Here is a 15,994-nt window from a genome sequence, read left to right as displayed (position 1 = left end):
GCCGAAATAAAGTTATCAAATGAAATGCTATCCATGATTGACTCTTTGGTCAAAGATGAATATCTTTGTTGGTCCACTCAGCCTTTCACTCTTTTGAGGATGACAAACCCAGTACCAAACACCATTCTACTAATCATCTGGGGCAGCTTCCAGAATCTGGAACATCAGGACTTCAGGACTTAGTACTGCTCATTCATACATATCTTTAAAGAACACACGTTGTGAAGGATTGAGTATGAAATGCACCAAACATCAGAAATCAGTGCTTTGCACTAGGGTGAAAAGTCTCAGCAGCTTAAGAATGAAAGCGCCCATCCAGCGTGGAAATAAAAGTTATTTTTGCCCAGTCCTGCCTCTGTAACAATCAGCAATATTAGGCATTCTTGTATGCATGCATGCTGAGGTTTTTAGGTCGAGACTGGCATAGGCTGCGCACATGCGCAGTCTCGCCAGCAAGACATAATGACTGAGTAGCCAGGGTAAACCCCGCCCCTCTTCTCCATTGGCTGGCCTCCGAAACGGGCGACCATCCATTGGAGAAAAGGTCTCAGTGTCATCATTGTCTCGCTCTAAGCCCTGTCCTTTTCGGATTGGGGGGCGTTTTTTTCAGTTTGTTCTACCCTCTTCTCCATTGGCTGGAATGGTAAACAACAAGTCAAAAACACGCCCGTTGTTTACATTCCAGCCAATGGAGAAAAGGGGAGAAAGAAAAACACGCCCCTCCAGTCTGCAAAGGACGGGGCTTAGTGCTTAGGGCTTGTTTATGTCTTGTTCTGTGAGGAAACCATTCGCACTTTCCAACTGCATACGGAAGTGACGTCAAAACCCCTTTTCGAGGCGCCGCTGGAGAGAGGCGCACACAGTTGCTGAGTGCGGGAGCGATAGGAAGTCGATTACGGGTTCCAAAGCGGCACGCGGGGCTAAGAGCCTCGGGCGGTGATTTCTGTGGGTCGAAACTGCACCAGACAGAAGCTCACGTCCTCCAAAGGGCTCCGTAATCGTTATTCGAAGCCCCTGTTCGCTCAGAATTTTCTTCTAGCGCCACGTGTTTGGTGAGGGCATATATATCTTCTCCCCCTTAAAGTAAGAAAGGGCTGTTGTTGAAGTTGTGATATCCTGGAACTCTAACGTGGTCTTCTAAACATCTAAGCAATCGAGGTTAATTCCCTGAAAAGTTGGTCACAGGTTATTTGATCATTGCCCACAGTGTCGGCTACACCACTCGTATTAGAGTAACATGGGGCGGGCAAGTGTCACTGGAGGTTAGACCACGTGTTCAGGTGACACACTTAAAATGATTTAGTTGTAGTTTTCGCTTTATTTCCAAATCAAAGGGAGACCAGACAGTTGATAATTACAGTATTACTCACTGGGAAGTATTGTGGCATGTCTGGTCCAGCAGGGGGGCTAGCTTGCCAGGCGGAAGTCTCCCGCTCTGTGGGCCTCGCTGTCCGGGGTTGAATGGTCGGCCCCGGCTGCGCGCGGCTGTGTGCTACCACCTCATCCCACCTTGCATGCGGGGCTCCTTCCTACCTAGGCTGGCCACGTCTGCTTCCGGTGGCCTTAGCTGTCTTTTTCGCCTTCACCCAGGAACCCCCCCCCACCGGCATACTACCAAGCTTGCGGGGTGGAATGGACCGCTAACACGAGTGACGGGATGATGTGTGTAATGTTACTCCGTTACAAAGACTCCCTCAGAGATCCGTAGGAGCAGGCCACAGCCATGGGCTCCTTGGCGACACTGAGTGCACCTAGCAAGAGGGCTTCTTAGACCTGTACTTTTAGGAAACATGTTTATCCAATTGTGCAGCATGAACCTACCCAAAACGGTGAGTAATCGCTACCAAGTAACAAAAGTGCTTCGTACAATGACAAAGATAGGATGGATGCGTGCGAGCCACTTGACGCGGTAAAACAGGTTGCTCGCAAATCATGGGGTACTTTTAAATTCTTGATCGGGCAGCCTGTGGATTCCTACTTCTACGTGAATAGTGCCCTCACAACGATAATAAGGAAGGAGATATTCCCGTGCTTTAAAATAGAAATATGCAACTCAGGCAAGGGTCGATGCGGGCTCTTGCCACGCTCGACCACTGTCCCATGGAGAAATGCGAGCCAAAACAGAGTAGAGTTTCTGAACCTTGAACATGGTGTGGAATAGCTGCCAGCCATAAAATTCACCAAGAGACTTAAGCATGCAGTTTGAGGCACGCTTGTCACCCCAAAAACCTGCTAAAATGCCATAGGTTAAGAAGGGGCACTTATGAAATATTTCAAAACTTTCATTCATGGTGCGTTAAACAAGCCTCTGAGACCTCCCCTCAACAGCCCGGGGTTATCGCCCTCCTCAAGACAACACTGAAATACTCTGGTATAACAGGGACTTTTTCAGCAAAATTTCTGTTAACAATTGGCTTAAAAGCCACAGGTATTGGAGACAGTTAAAAAAAAAAAAGGTCATGCAGACTCACGTTTCATTATGTCGCAAAACTTACAAATCATGTTTAGGTTTTGCTTACCTGACAGCCATTGGCTTGTCCAAAATTGTGGCTATCCCACCCCTTAAGTTTGCTACTCCTCTCACACCCCCTCAACCCCCTAACCCTCACACCCCCTCACTCACCCTCACCATCACTCACCCTCACACACCCTCTCACACACCCTCCCACATCCTCACTCACCCTCACCCCCCTCACCCTCACACCCCCTCACCAACCTCTCACCCTCACACACCCTCACCACCTCTCACCCTCAAAACCCTCTCACACCCTCACTCACACCCCCTCACCCTCACACACCCTCACCACTCTCTCACCCTCACACACAACCTCACTCACACCCTCACCCTCACACACACCCTCACACACCCTCTCACCCCCTCACACACCCTCACATCCCCTCACCCTCACACCCGGAGCTGTGTGTGGCGCTGTGTGTGTGTGTGTGTGGTGCTCTGTGTGTGGCGCTCTGTGTGTGTGTGTGGCGCTCTGTGTGTGTGTGTGGCGCTCAATGTGTGTGTGTATGTGTGTGTCGCTCTGTGTGTGTGTGTGGCTCTTTGTGTGTGTGGCATTGTGTGTGTGGCATTGTGTGTGTGTGTGTGTGTGGCATTGTGTGTGTGTGTGTGTGTGGCGCTGTGTGTGTGGGGGGGGTGCAAATGCAATAGGTCTCGAATTTGCGAAAGATTAAGCTATTGGCATTGTAAATGACAATGCCATTTATTTATCTGTTTTCAAAACCAACACATAAATAAAAAGTTTGTCATTTACAATGCCAATAGCTCTAACTTTTCCGAAGGCGAGACCGTTGATTTGTAAATGCTTGTTAAATCTCCTGTCTTCGCAATTCCTGGATGGACCCGTTAAGAGAGAAATGAAAGAACTACATACTAACCTACAAGCCATCTCGTCTAACTTTATGTTGTGTCTCCTCATAAACGTAAATTGCGGAAAATATGATTTTAATTATTTAAGCCTCATTTACAGTGGAGCTATGTTTTTCCTTTAGAATCGATGTAACTCATTATATATATCTCAAGAAGGTCATAGCACTCATCTAGGAAAACCGCAAAAACCTATGCAGGTGCAGAAGTATTGAGCACGAAAGAAATGCATGTACTCTTGACTCAAGACTAACAAACAAAAACTCTTGCCACAACATTTTTCAGTCTAGCATCAGGATGCAGGTCAACGTGTACTGCTGCATCATTTTCACTGTGTCTGAATTCCTTTTCGGACCACTGTAAATAAAATAAAAAGTCCAACGTCGCTGTAACTTAAATTAAATACAAATATGTAAGTGTTTAGGTATATATAGTGAACAGAGCTCACAGTAAACGAGAATGTTAATAAAACTGCCGGGTACATCAACCTTTCTCGATACACTAATATTTGCCATACCAACTAGTATTATTTTGTAGGCCTGGACCCCACAGATCACTAAGGGCTTCTCTGTTTCTTTCCTCCTTCTAATAAAAACATCCCTACTTTCATACATGAACTATCAAGATACCTGGCACAAAGGGCGTCTGTGCGGGGTGACGCAGCAGGGCCAAATTCGAAAGGTCTGCTAGTCCTTTTTGCTGTGCGACGGAAATACTTCTTTTTTTTACGAACGGAAGGTTTGCGGGTCTTATTCGTGTTGTAGAAGATGGCTGAAACTCAATTCGCGGCTAGTCAACCCTCCTCCGCAAATATACCCAGAACATCCTGTCCGGTAACATTCTCCTTAGTGGCAAGCAACCTCTTTGCTTGCCCCTAAGGAGAATGTTACCGAAAAGGAAGTTCTGGGTATATTTGCGGGGGGTTGACTAGCCGGGTTATAGACCAAAATAATTTCAAGGTGTAATGTTATGGGGTGAGCTGGGACTTAGTAGCCCCACTTGCTTCTGCTAAGGCTGGTGAAACAGGACGTAATTCGTGATAGCTGTCACTATTACTCTACCCTTCATATGGTGAATATGATATTCACCATATGAAGGGTAGAGTAATAGTGACAGCTATCACTAATTGCGTCCAAGGGATACGTGGGAACTGCTAGCATCATCTGCAGAGGCGGAATGTGTGGGGACTGCCAACATAATTTGATTCAGTGGTGTATGTATGAGCTGCTCACATCTTTTACAGCTGCGGTATGTGCAGGGGTTATTGCCATTTACAGCGTTGGGGTGTACAGGGTCGGCTGGCACCATTTGACCATTAGGCTACTAGCACCGTCTGCAACGGTGCGTTGTTTAGCAGGTATGTTTTGCAACAGTAGGCTATGTAGTGGCTACTGGCACCATATGTAGTGGGGGTTACTAATAGGCTGCTGGTGCGGTGCACAGCGGGGGTATTTTCAGATGGAGGTGTTATCTCTTGTAAGGGTGTACAATATAAGGGGCTATTCGAAATAATTGCAGCAAGAGAGATGTAGTGGCCCGCTTGTATGATTAGCAGCAAGGGTGGTAGCAAAATTTCCAGGGGCGTTGTATTTGCAGGCCAGCATCGCGTGGCCCCTTAGTTTGGGAAGAGCTGCTGTCTTGCGATGCTGGCTTCTAACTGCGGGGTTGGACTGACGGGCCTCTGATTGGCTGAGCTCGCTGTCTGTCTGCACGCACTGGAGAGACGCCCGAGAGCCGGGAACAAAGGACTGACCCAATGGATGTCACCCCCTGCCAGGAGCCCGGCGCGAGCCTCATAACGACGCACGCCCTGCAGACCCCTCCATTAAACCAACACCCCCCTCCATCTCCGGCCCAAACACCGCCCCGTCACAGGTCTCTCCGCAACCCACCCTAGTCTCAGGCTGCACCCGAGAACCACGGCGCTCACCCGGGGCATCAAACTCTTTCCCTCAACACTTCGCAAAACGACCCCCGGGGGTGTCACTCACCCGCACGCCCGCTACAGCCCTGCCGGTAGAGGCTCGGAATGCCGCGCTGGGGGCGGGCGGGGGGGAAGACGCCCGCGGGCAGCCGACTCCCTTGGAGGGCAACACGCCATATCCGGGCACAGCCTTCGCGGGCGGCGATTGGTAGGTATAGGGCCGAAGAGGAGGGGCAAAGGCGGTGTCACCCGGACACCCGCTACAGGAGGAGGGGGTGTAATCCACAGGGACACCCGGAGCACGGAAGGTAGCTCGGTTTATGTTGTGAAGAGTGTGGTGAGGCACTACGTCTCAGAAAGCATCCCCCACAGCTGCGTGAAGTGGCTAAAGAATGCTGTTACTTTTCCAAAACACCAGCACTTTTCCCCCAAGAGTTTACTTAAACACGCTCCCGCCCAACTCCGCGGGGGCATAAATTTAATCCTGGCACTCTTGGGTATGGGTAAGGTTCTACATTTCACGAGTTTTCTGCAAGGTGCTTGTGCATCTCGGAGAAAAATAGGCATCCAGATGAGAAAGAACTGTGCAGCTCACGGTGGAAGACTAGTGCATCTCCCATAGAGAGGACTGTGGCTTTCATTAATTGGAGCTTGTGCACCTTACTTTTCATTCAAGCCTGAAACCAATTATTCTTTATCTTTCCACTCCGTTTAGTCACATCATTTATGACACCGACATATTCAACTCATAATATCCAGTCTGCGGCTTTACTTAACCTCTGGTCAAACTGTTCTCTTGTCACCCCACCAGCCAGCCTGCTCATTCTGTTCCTAAGGAAACTACAACTCACCATCAAGCCCATAGTTAGAAAATGCAACTGAATGTGTCAACACTGCGCAGTTCCTGCTTAACGCAAATTCTTACAGCCTCTTAAACACCAGAGTCACGAGGACACTGGTTCTGCCGATGTCACAGGTCCAAAATTGTGGTGCATTTGTTTTTCCATACAGTTAATATAAGATTAATCTGAGCAATTGCATGACTTTCTAGTAGCATATATGACACTTCGTTGCTGCTCGAAACGCTATTGAAACTTTAAACCGCCAACTATGGGTGCAAGTATTGTCCTTTAATTGCCCTGTGCAGGGGAATTGATCACACCGCGTCATTTCTTTAGTGCCCCAGTACTCTCTGTCTCCTTTCTCCATATGTTCTCTCACATTTCTCTTCACTCACTATTGCCTTTATGTCTTTGTCTTCTTTTTGCCCTTTTTGTCTCCTCCTGCACCATTATCATCATCTCTTTTCTTCATTACTTCCATCAAGTCACCCTCCTGTGCCTGATTTAGTAACAGGGACTGAACATGGGTGAGAGGATGCACGGGGAAGGAAGAAAAGATACAGGTGGTATTAATGATAGCAAGGACAGGAAGAGAGGCTGAGCCACTGGTAACAGTTATATTTGACATCCTGGTGCATTGTATATTTGCCTGTTATAAGGCCAGTGGCAGCTGATGATCTTTGAAAGTAGCGAGCGCATGAGCCCAGCTTCCACTAGGAGGGTTCCGTTTTAATGCTACCTAGGAACCGGTTCCAGTGTTTTAAAAATGTGCAGTGAGTGCCCTTGTATGCTGATCATTCCCTTCAAATAGGCCTGCCCTGTCACAAGCAGATGTAGCTACCACACAGGCTTGCATCCGTCTTTTATCCCTCAGCCAGAACAGCCTCAATCATAGTGGGTCTCTTGTATGACATCAGAGGGTCAAATCCTACTGGAGTGTCAAAACCTGCTTGACAGACGTACTGGGGTTTTTCATATGACCATTGGGGTGTATTTCAAAGGAGGCAAACATGGCAAAATAACTATTTTGTATCAACTGTCTGTTTGCTGAAATCCCAGCTTTTGTTCTACCAGACCTCTGTCTCTGAGGTTGTTGTGTGTACAGGACCTGCCTGAAACTGGATATTAGTGTTAGATGCTGGAGGACACTAGGATTACTATAGTACACTTCACACACATGCACACACCCCCAGCCCTCACAGTCCGTTTTTAGTGTGGCCTGTAGGAAAGTGGAATATTATGTTGTGTGGGGGTTAAACCTCACCATGTAATACTATCACAATACTCCAAAGATGGTTCTTGGATTCACACTAATAAATCCGTAGCTAAGTCCTGGAAGTGTGGCAAAGAGCAGTCAGGCTTTACTAGAGGAGCATGTATTAAGCATTTCAGAGTACCAACATGAACAAAAAGTAATTGACACAACTCGAGAAATCCTACACCAATTTATTAAAGTAGAGTGCATTTTTATCTTAATTTATACCAAAATGAGCGGAGCAGCATACATATAACCGGAGTTATAACATGTTGAAGCAATATAAAATCAGTGCAAAATAATACAGTGGATCTTTATAATTGTGGTCTATTGGAAAATCACTAGTGACAATCGGGAACTTGCAGGTTGAGTTGTGTGGTACTCTTGCAGGGTAAAGGTGAATCATGTCCCAGGACACAGCCATGACAGTTCAGTTTTTCTTGGCCCATGGAGCCCAGGAGCAGAGTTGTCCTGGCTGTCTCTGGTGCTGAAAAGGAGCCGCTTCTGTTACCATTGAAATGGTGCTGTGGGGGAGAAAGATGCCCAAACACAACAACGGGGTCGGAAGGAGTTCTCTCTATGTGCAGCGTCAAGTAAATGGGTCAGTTGCCGGACTGGCCATAAGTAGAGCAGAAAGTAACTTCGACATCCAGTGGAATTCGGTATCTGCCTGTAACTCTGTGCAAGGCAGAACTATAGTTCCAACAATGCACTAGAGCATCTGGATTTGGGCAATACCTCGGAGGGCCCCATGGCCAGCGATTCTTCAGATCTGGAGTGTTGTTTTACCTGGACTTTGCAGAGGACTAGTGCCACTAGTCCAGGAGAGTCTGAGGGTGTTTCAGGTTTCTACAGGGGTCCCTCTATCTGAGCGGACAAGGGATAACCTAGGATTAGTCACGATCAGGCAGTTCCATGAGGTTCGCCACAGTACAGGGTATCCCTCTTTTGCTTTGTGCAAGTCCGGTTGTCGCTGACACTGGTCTCTTCTTCTGCCCTCTTTGATGCAGGTTGTTCAGAACTAAGTTTCTGGTGTCAGGGGGTTCCTTAAATCCTAGATTTAGGGGAGTTAGGGGTGTGGGAGCAAGTAGCCAATGGGCTGCCAGTCCATACAGCTAGTCCATCCATGAGATGACCACATCTGGGGTGTGGGTCACCTTTTCTACCCAGAACGCCCTAATCTGGCACTCCTAAAATGGCAGAAATCTAATTTTATTGTACAAACCAGGATGCCCACCCTGAAGGTTTAGCTAGCCTTCTGGGGGTGTACTCCTCCTTTATTAATGTTATGCTTGTCTGGGTGCAAATATGCCTTGGGCAGGGGAGGACTGCTTCCTCCCACAGGAGTCAGCCTTGATGCATATCAGAGGAGGTGCCGTCTTTGATGCTCACCGCCCAGATGTGCCCTTCACTAGCTTGCTTGGGAGGAGGGGCGTGTGACCTCCTTCCTGCCCTAGCTTTTGTTCCTGACTCCAGGAACAAACTGCCTTGCTGGAGGTCAGAACCCTCTCTTGGCTGCAGCAAACATGGAAAACGTGGGTTTGCCAGCCAGAGCACAGAGAAGCTGCAGCAACCAGGTGGGCAACCTCTAAGGTAGCCTCCTGGGTGCTTGCCACATCGCTTTTAACACGAGATTCATTCAGGTTGAGAAGGCAGGTTGTTTAAAACCAAACAGTCAAAAACTGTTGATTGCCTCCGTGCCTTAGATTCATGGATCATTAGCACCTAAAGTCAACCCAGCAAAAACCATAACAAAGGTCTGTGTACAATGCCACACACAGCCTAAATCCATATGGCCTAAGGAACTAGATGTCCACTAGCTACATCCTACTATCAACCTCAAATGTTTTAGATGCATTACAGAGTCTTTCTCTGCATTGGCATTTGAAGCTAAGCAACTAATAGCATCTACACTTACGCAGGGGGGAGACTCTGACTGAATGGGAAAGGTTTACCACAAAACTTTTCAACCTGCATGCCAAGCCTGTCTGGGTCAAGAAAAAGACATCATGACCCTCCCTCCATGACCGGGAAATAATTACACAATAAGATGGGCCAACAGGAGGACCAACTATCTGATGAGAGCACTCAAAAGGTTGCCATACTGCTTAATCTACGAGCGGTGAGGAAAACATTGAAAAGGGAGGAAAAAAAGAGTCAAATGGTGCAATGGAATTCCTTCTGGGCAAAGCTGCTGCATGATATGAAGAAAAATAAATGGAATTGGCAGACACCTGCCAAATGTGGCTTCCTCCAATATCTCCGAGTCAATCTGGTGCCAAATTCCTGCTTTATCATTCTAATCTGCGACACAGTAAGGCCAATTTAGCACACAGGCAAATGAATTGGAGCCCTAAAGAACGCAGCTAAAGGACGATATGGGAAACGATCAAAAATCCACTTGGTGCACTGTCTCTACAAGAATTGTTTTGAAAAAAAGTGCAAAGGGTTACAGGGAGGGTGCTCCAGGCCTGAACAGAATTCCTCCGGCCATCTACAAGGATGACCCAACATTTTGGGCTGCACAGCTAACACCCCTCTTCTCCACCATCTTGCAGCTCAACAACACCTCCCCCCTCATGGCAAGGTTTGACTCTGGCACCAATCTTCAAAGGGGACAACAAGGGGGTCCCTGGGAACTATCGCTTGGTAGCACTAATTAACAACTCAGTGGACTGAGACTAGTGCCATAATTCCAACGGAACCAGATTGGCTTCTCCAAGACTACAAGGACCTCAGTCAACAACATGACACTGTCCCTATTTACCGACTAGGAAAAGACCCAGAGCTCCCAGTCTACCTTGGTTGCATCGACTAAAAGTCCACATTTGATAGGGTTGATCATGGGAAGCTGTGGTGGAAATTGTCCAACCTAAACATCCCGGCCAGCCTGTTAAGGGCCCTCGAACTCTTGCACTCAGAAACATGGGTCAGAATCAAAATTGGAGATGGCCTATGCAGGCCAATCAAAACCATGCAAGGCCTTAAGCAGGGCTGTGTTCTTGTCCCCAACACTATTCAACATATTCGTATCAGATCTCACCCGGCTCTTAATGCAGTTAACTCTCATATGCCCACACTAGAGGGCTTTCAGCTTTCAAATCTGCTATATGTGGATGATCTTGTCTTAATTAGCAGAACCAAGGTTGGCTTCCTGTACCTTGTTGATGCAACCTTGGCCTACTCCTCAAGGGATGGACTGACAATAAATAGAAAGAAAGCAAAAAATCTTAGCAGTCCAAGGCTATAGAACGCAAAAGCCCATGTGGTTTCTGGACAAAGAAAAATTAGGGCTGGCAAAAAGCTTCAAGTACCTCGGAGTCTACTTTAACGAGAATGGGAATTATAGTGAACAGCTTGAAGAAATTAGGAGTAAGGGCAATGCACTGGCTTTCGGCCTTAGAGAAATCTATAGAAAACTGAAATGGCCATTGCTCATGCAGATTCTGCAGATGGCCCAAGCAAAGATTCTTCCAACCCTGACCTATGGAAGCGAGGCACTTAGGGGGTAGGACAGTACACACTGGATAAAATGTTACTCAAGGTGTATAGGTTGACTTTCCAGCTACCCTCTTACTCTTCACCTGCCCAGATCAGGCTGAAATTTGGGATTGTTAAACAGTCACTTGCACGGAAGGCGGCCTTCATGGTGTGGTGCTGCAAACTCAAATTGTCAAAGGAGGCCTCCCTTGGCCATTATCTTTCGTTCGAAGCAAGGCATAGATCCCCGGCAAGGACTTATCTTCTACATGCCTTGAGTACTCTTGGCTTAACCAACACTTGTGACTTAACCATCAGCTATCTAGAGTTTAAAACGTTGGTTGAATCAAGTGCCCAGTTGCAGTCATTGCTTGAGGACAAGGATTATCTGTCTTAACGCAAGCATGGCTGGATGACTCTCCACAGTTACACCAGGCTGAAACCTCAGGTCTACGTAGGCGAACCCTACAGAAAGTGAACGAAGATACAGTTGCTGAAACACAGGCTAGGGGTACTGCATAGGCTGGGGATACTACTGATCTCAAGACTTTATGGATTGAACGGGAAGCACAGTATAACTTCCAGCTATGTGACCAGGGACAGGAAGACATCATTCACATCCTCCGCCTGTGCACCACCTTAATGGAGGAACAGCTCAAGCTCCTATGAAGAACATGGAACAAGTATGGCATAAGGACCTGCAAGGAGGCAGCTATGGCCTGCTTTGAACCATTAGACATTAGGTTGATCTGTGGGTAGGCAGACAAAATATCGATTTTTAAATATCGATATACAATAATATTGATTTTTAAATATCGAAGGTAAAGAATTTCGAAGGTAAGTAATATCGATTTTTGTAAATATCGATTTTAGTAATATCAATGTTACTAATATCGATGTTACTAATATCGCTTTTTATGTATATTATTAGGTATTTAATGTTTTTTAAAAAAATGTAATTTTAGTAAATTTTGTATTTTAGTACCGTAGCAGGTTGTGGGTTTATAAGGGAATACGGTGGGAAGTAATTTAGATGTAATTAAGTAATAATTTATTTTCATTATTGTTTTGTTAATTATATTATTGTTAATTAATTATTGATTGGTAATGGATTTTTATTAATTGATATTTAATATTAATTTATTGTTACTTAATTAGGTATTTAATATGTTTTCTGTTTTTTTTAAATGTAATTTTAGTAACTTTTGTATTTTAGTACCATAGCGGGTTGTGGGTTTATAAGGGAATAGGGTGGGAAGTAATTTAATGTATTACATTTATTTAAAATTTTTAGGAATTATAAAGTAATTTTAATTAATTGGTAATTACATTTTAATAATTGTGAATTAATTTTAATTCATTGATTAATTGATAATTATGTTCTGTAGCGAGTTATTCTTTTATAGGGGAATAGGGTGGGAAGTAATTTAAATGTAATTAAGTAATAATTTATTTTCATTAAATGTTTTGTTAATTATATTATTGTTAATTATTAATTGGTAATTAATTTTTATTAACTGGTATTCAATATTAATTTATTGTTACTTTATTATTTGGTAATTATGTTCTAAATAATTATGTATTGGTATTTGTAAATAGTTTACATTTATTTAATAATAATTCTTTATCTATCTTTAAATATTAATTTATTTATACGTTTGTTATATTTTTCAAGTCTAAAGGTAAGAGTCATAGAACAGATAAATCGTAGCATGAATAAATTAGGCTTAATTTATCTTTTGTCTACAACTGAAAAATAGGATTCCCACATGTCTTAAATATAATTACTAGACAGTGTCACTCAGAGACATCAACTGGTGGCATTTATAGGAAGTGTAAGGTGAATATATTAGAATTTAGGAATTCAATCTAAAATTAGTTAGGAGAAGAGCACCAGTAACCCCCTTTTTTAACTTGTTTCTCTTTATCTATGTTTCTATCTAAAATCTGCTCTTTTTTTCCCACTCTATGGTTACATGACCACCCTGTTGAGAACCGACATTTTTGTGAATCAAAATATATGTGTTTCTGCATTGGCAATGTATCATGTTAAATCACTATCTCTCTGGCAACAGATTGTAATACCACTGTGTTGAATAGTAATGAATGTATTGTATCAGACATAAGGAGAGTTTTTTATATTAAACATTTTTATCTGTTGAACTCTAGAATTTTGCTGAAATTGTCCTGATGAAGACACAATGCATGTGTCGAAACGCGTTGACAGGAATCAGCTTCTTCGATTAATTTTGGGAATTATCAATGCTCTAATATTTCCCTGATTACTGTATATCAATTGGATTGAAGAATTGTGTGTTTTTTTAAAACCTTTTAAAAATATTTGTATCATTGAATATGTTCATATCAATTTTTATAAGTATAATTAAATTTTTCATGTTATCATAGTTTGTTTGAGTTTCTTTCTCCTTATGCTGTGTTTTCTTTCAATTATATCTTTCTTTGCCAGATAATTTGTTTTAATTTGCCTGGCTTTTTACCTTCGCATCATATTGCTTTATCCTGACCCAGGAAATGTATCCCATTCAGGGGGTCCTTGTTTATTTCCATAAATTAAAATAATTATAAAAAGTTATTATTAAGTAAGTATATATTATGTTTTACATGTATGTTTAATGAATTTTTTAAATTAAATTGTGTATATTAATTATTAATTTTAAATATTATAACATATTTTAACTATGTTTATTACATTTATGAGTATTATTTAATTATTTTACCTATTTTTATTTTTTTTAAAACGATATTTTTAAATTACGATCTTTTTGACATTCTATATTTTTTTCTCGATATTTTTGTACTTACCTTTTTGGAGCTATGATGTCGATATTGTTGACATCGATATTTTTGTTGCGATATTTTTGCATGTAGATATTTTGTCTTTCGATATTTTGTCAGACATTCGATCTGTGCAATGGTGCAATTCCTCCAGAGAGGTAGGAAAAAGATTGAGGCTAGGGCCCCAGCAGTTGCAGGGTAGGGACGTAACTAGCCATAATATAGGTTAAATATTAGTTAAGGAAATCTCAAAGCACGCAATCCTAATTTATCCTCCCAGTCCACAGGGCCCAGTGACCAATTAGGCTGATGACACAATACTTAATGCCACCTGGTGGCTGTACCCTATACCTCCTTCTATTCGCAAATGGGCTTGATTGGCGGAAATAGCCTTGTAGACTTAACTTTCTGCACCTGTGGGCTGCTGTCCTTAACCATCGCCCATTAGTCAGCGTCTGTAGGGAGGCACATGTGCCTGGAGAAGGCATTTCATTCATTGAGCTTGCTGCACCTGCACGTTACACCGATAATTCCCACTGCACTACTCTCACCATGGTCTTGTACCCTGCACCTAATATCTGTTGCATTATTTATTACCTATAATTGAACATTTTAGGTAGTAAGGTTCCCAAAGGCACCTTAGTTTCAGTACCCGCAAATTACTGCTACAATGCGACTGCACTTTATCTTCTGCTCTTGCACTTTCCCATCACATAGGCCGTAACTGCAGTCTTACAAACTTTTAAAGTAATTTTGCGACCCTGGGGAAGCAAGGGTACATCTGAAATCAACACTTTCCCACCGCCGATCCACCTGCTTTAAAGCATAGGTGCCAATGTTAAAACTATTTTAAGCTATAGGGCAGGAAGTGAGCCTCCTTTGCAAACTCCTTTAAACATTTTGACTTACATGGGTTCTCTGTTTCTTCGGTGAAGATGGCAATGCTTTTAATGATAATGATTCTTTGTGTACGTTTTATGAATTTTACTTATGTTTTATTGTGTATGGCATTGCATTGGTTTTAACAAATCATGCAATAAAAACTTTCTTATAATAAAGGCCTGTGTACAATGGCACACACATCAGCCTACATTCATATGGGCCAAGGAACTAGGGTCCGAATGCAGCAAGCATTTTTCCAGCCAGAACTGGCTCGATTTTGGGACCAGAAAAAATGCATTCTAGTATATGTCCTTCACAAATTGCGATTCAGTAACATGTTACTGAATCGCAGTTTGGAATTGGGAATACATACAGATTCAGTATTAGGAAGAAGTGTGTTTAGGGTATCCCTTCCTAATACAGAATCACAGTAGTATGTAATAATGTTTAGCAACCGAAATGCTGTCACTAAATATTCGCATTATTAGAGGGGGGGGGGGCCATGCGGCTCCCCACCCCGGCTGATTTCGGCCCTGGGGACCCCATTCCCCGGGGCCCAGCCACAATACAGTGGCAGAGGGGGCAGCAAAGCTTCTCCCCAGGCTGATTTCAGCCCCTGGGCCAGCCTTGACATGCTGGGTGCCCTGGAGCCCACCCAGTGCACCCAGTAAACATTGTTGGGGACTGCGGGGGAGCCTGAATGCCCCTGCGGTCCCTGTCGGCTCCCCGCCTGCAGCGGGAGCCAGCATTGCTCTCACATACAGGGAGCTGTTAAACATGCATCTCTCTGTGTGTGAGAGCAAATATTTTGTCTGTTTCCATGCCTGTTTGACAGTGGGCAGGGTAACAGATGAATACTCTGCTCCCAGCAAGCTATTTCACAGGTTACGCTTGCTGGGAGTGGAGTTAGTGTTGCTCTGACTTAGCTGGAGCTGTCACAGCTCCTGCCAACTCCCAGCAACCAGCTATGTCCCAGAGGTGGGCACCCCAAGACATAGCAGGAGCCAGCCTTGGGGGGTGACACTCCCCAGTGCCCTTAATGGCTCCAGGAGGCGGTCCACGTGGCCCCTTTCCTTCTCTGGGTACTGGCCGGCCACAGGGAGGTTGTAATCCCTGATGCCGAATATGGCCAGGTAGGGGGTTCGTGCAGGCCCTCCTCCCAGAATCATTTATTTTTAAGCCCCCCAGGGAGGTGGTGGTTCCAGGGGTTCGAGAAACCCCCGCAAATTGTTCTTATTGCCCCGGTGTGGCGGTGGCCCCAGACCTTCTAGTACCCCTGGAAGGGGCCCGCACGGCCCCTCTCCAATATTGAAAACAAAGCCCAGGGAGTGGTAGACCCCGAGGCTTCTAGAAAGCCTAGGAGGGGGGTCCACGCGGCCCCCTCCATTATTAAAAAACAAAGCCTCAGGAAGTGTTGGTCCCCAGGGCTCAAAAAG

General features: G+C 44.6%; 1 protein-coding gene across 1 annotated transcript in view; it reads right to left on the bottom strand.

Annotated features, from left to right (window-relative positions):
- ZBTB8A (zinc finger and BTB domain containing 8A) overlaps nucleotides 1-5,506 on the bottom strand; it is a 178,850-nt gene extending 173,344 nt beyond the window's left edge. The window contains exon 1 of the mRNA XM_086955702.1: nucleotides 5,371-5,506. The gene's annotated coding sequence lies outside the window, so the exon portion shown is untranslated. The remainder of the gene's footprint in view (nucleotides 1-5,370) is intronic.
- Nucleotides 5,507-15,994: the final 10,488 nt, after the last annotated feature.

The sequence above is a fragment of the Lissotriton vulgaris genome, chromosome 2_1 (assembly GCF_964263255.1).
Source record: "Lissotriton vulgaris chromosome 2_1, aLisVul1.2, whole genome shotgun sequence".
In the NCBI taxonomy this organism is placed as follows: Eukaryota; Metazoa; Chordata; class Amphibia; order Caudata; family Salamandridae; genus Lissotriton; species Lissotriton vulgaris.
The sequence above is the reverse complement of the archived record's forward strand: the minus strand, read 5'-3'. Positions and strand labels throughout refer to the sequence as shown.